The 3,160-nt window shown below is 41.0% G+C and overlaps 1 non-coding gene across 1 annotated transcript; it reads right to left on the bottom strand.

Moving 5' to 3' along the window:
• Nucleotides 1–2,650: 2,650 nt before the first annotated feature.
• On the bottom strand, nt 2,651–2,754 carry LOC141636433 (small nucleolar RNA R71). The gene has a single exon (XR_012541045.1). It is a non-coding gene; the product is annotated as a small nucleolar RNA R71 (small nucleolar RNA).
• Between the last annotated feature and the right edge of the window lie 406 nt (nt 2,755–3,160).

Consider the following 3,160-nt stretch of genomic DNA (forward strand, 5'->3'; position numbering starts at 1 on the left):
TCCCGTAGGTTCCCATATTTAGCACAATGGGTCGCCATCTCCTCAATAATGCCCCATCCCTTATCGTCATCAATATTCTTCTGAAATCTACCATTGGATGAGGCGTCCAGAATAGCCCTATGGTCGTCATATAACCCATTATAAAATTGGTTACATAGAAACCATTGATCAAACCCATGATGAGGAAGAGATCTCACCAGTTTCTTCAACCGGCACCAGGCTTCATAAAACGTCTCATTGGGTGCCTGCTTGAAGCTTGTTATATTTCCCCTCAGTTGATTAGTGCGCTGCGGAGGAAAGTATCTCTTATAAAAAGCAAGAGCAAGGGTCTCCCAGTTCGTGATCCCTGCGGCCGTGCGGTCCAAATTGGTCAGCCACTCCCTGGCTGAGTCGGTCAAAGAAAAAGGAAACATCACCTCCTTAATCTTATCTTGAGTTACCCCCTTTGTAGCGAGGATAGTAGAACAGTTGTCCGTAAAGACCTCCATATGCTTCCTCGGGTCTTCTCCTGCCACACCTCTAAAGAGATTTCTCTCCACCAGGTTGATATAAGATGGACGGATGTCAAAAGTATTGCCATCTTCAGTCTGGAGATTGAAACCCTTGGGAATAATAGATGATGCTCTAGGCTCCGAATGACTTGCAATATTCGGCATCTTTACTGGTTGGTTTATAGAAATGAGAGTATCTTCCACTAAAGATTGATCTTCTGCAAATTGAAAATGCTATAGCTCAGGTTCGAAAGTACTCAAGTCTTCCTTTCGTGGTTCTCTTTACAGACGGAGTCTATGCCTAAACAGTCGCTCTGGCTCAGAATCAGTTGAAACTAACTCCAACCTGTTTGACCTGGGCATACACAACACTAAAAGAGATAAATGAGAACTGCCTCAAGGAATAAAAATTCCCTGAGACGGAGAAAAAATAAACGAAACAAAAATAGATAGGGCTATTGCCTCCCCGGCAACGGCGCCAAAATTTGACAGGGCAGTCGTATACCTATCAAAAATAACCAACTAAACTAACTATATAGCTAGGGAAGTCGGGTCGATCTCCACAGGGAGGCAAGATATCTGTAAAAGGTCCGTCTATTCGGTCACAATATGGGGGTTTGCAAATTTGATTTTCTAAACTAAAAAGGCTTAAGGGAAAGAGAAATAAATAAGAGCAGTAAAAGGGCAGAAAGCAAGAATAAGAATATCAATAAAGAGAGAACATGTCGGGATTTCGGTTCACTACGGTAGCCCAATGACTCAACTGCAAATAGTCTAGATAACTCATTGTGAGACGGATGTTGAAAGATCCTTCCGGTCCACTTTCTATCCTAGATTTCCACTAACTTAACTTCCGTCCTCGCCAGGGTAGTCTACTGTTCATAGTAGGTCTATTTAGTCCAATCTTCCGATCCAGTATTAAATTTAACCAGATTAAAGGGTAACTTAGAAGCGTGCACTCAACTAAGTCGGTAAATACAATTAAATTGCCATGGGTACAGGATCTCACAAATAAGTCATCTAACCTATTCACTACATCGTCACAATTCTACCATAGATCCCCTAGTCCCAACATGAATTAAATTAGCTACCCATACTATCAATATTGTCAAGATTAATAATAATGAATAAACTAATAACAAACATATTGAAATTGTAATAAAATTGTATAAAAGAGATTAGGGCAGAAATTAAGAGAATTTAATAAGAGAATTAATTCAAACAAATGAAACATTAAGATTAAGGGAGAGTAAGAGATTACAATAGCGAGAATTCCGGCGTAAAGAACACAAGATCCAAGCAAAATAACCCGAAAGCAAAAGTTACAGTGAAAAAGTTTAGGGAAAAGAGAAAGCAGTGTTTTAGAGTGTTAAGCAGTGAAAGATAGATAAGAAGATCCAAATAACCTAATTAACTCACGCTTAAATACAAAATAACTAAGTCCATAATTTAAAATAAGTAACACGGACTAATTAAGGCCCGTGAAACCCTAATCCACTCGATCGAGCAGTTTGAAACAGCTCGATCGAGGACTTCAGCCAGCAACCCACTCGATCGAGCATAAATATCACTCGATCGAGTAACCTCGAATTCCAGCATTTCGATTGAGCACAGTAGATTACTCGATCGACCTCCTCAGCTTGTGAAACCACTCGATCGACTAAGAAAAGTCTTCGATCGAGTGTTCTTCCTCCAAAAAAGCTACAAACTCGTTGCCGACTGCTTCGTAGACCATTTCTTCACGCATCCCAATGCAGTATCTCGCTCTGAAAATCCCGTCTCCTCAAAATGTATGAAAAATAGGACGAAAATGGTACGATTCTACTACTTTCACGTTCGTTCCTGCAAAATAGACAAGACGAACCAAAGTAGCCATTTCGGGGCATGATGCAATATAAACAGTACAAAAGTACATGGAAATACGTGCAAAAATAGGATAAAAAGACATACAAAATGCACGTATCAACTATTGATCTACCATTCCCGCCACTAAGAGAGTGACCCAAGATAAGATTAAGGAAGTCCTGTTTCCTTTCTCTTTGACCGACGGAGCCCGTGAGTGGTTCACTGATCTTGATCGTGCTGCAGCCGGTATTACTGACTTGGAGAGCCTGGCCCTTGCTTTTTATAAAAGGTATTTTCCTCCACAAAGAACTATTCAACTGAGAGGGGAAATTACAAGTTTTAAGCAGACACCTGATGAGAACTTGTATGAAGCTTGGTGCCGTTTCAAAAGGTTGGTGAGGTCTCTTCTTCATCGTGGTTTTGATCAGTGGTTTTTAAGCAACTAGTTCTACAATGGGTTGTATGATGACCACCGTGCTATATTGGACGCCTCATCTAATGGGCGATTTCAGAACAACAATGACGATGATAAAGGATGGGGTATCATAGAAGAAATGGCTACCCATTGTGCTGAGTATGGAAACCCGAGAGGAGGTATTTGTACTGTCTCTTCAGTAGATAGTGCAGTTGTGGCTCAGCTGGAAGCCATGAATGCCTGTTTTGATAAGCTAGAGTTGCAAGCTGCTGGTGATCAACAAACGATTCACTTGTTGACTAGACAGGAAGCCGTTACTTGTAAGAGATGTGGGAGTAATGACGGTTACACTGCTGTTGACTGTCTAACAGAGAAGGAGCAAGTCCACGCCTTTCAGCAATATAGGCAA

The sequence above is a fragment of the Silene latifolia genome, chromosome Y (genome assembly GCF_048544455.1).
Source record: "Silene latifolia isolate original U9 population chromosome Y, ASM4854445v1, whole genome shotgun sequence".
In the NCBI taxonomy this organism is placed as follows: Eukaryota; Viridiplantae; Streptophyta; class Magnoliopsida; order Caryophyllales; family Caryophyllaceae; genus Silene; species Silene latifolia.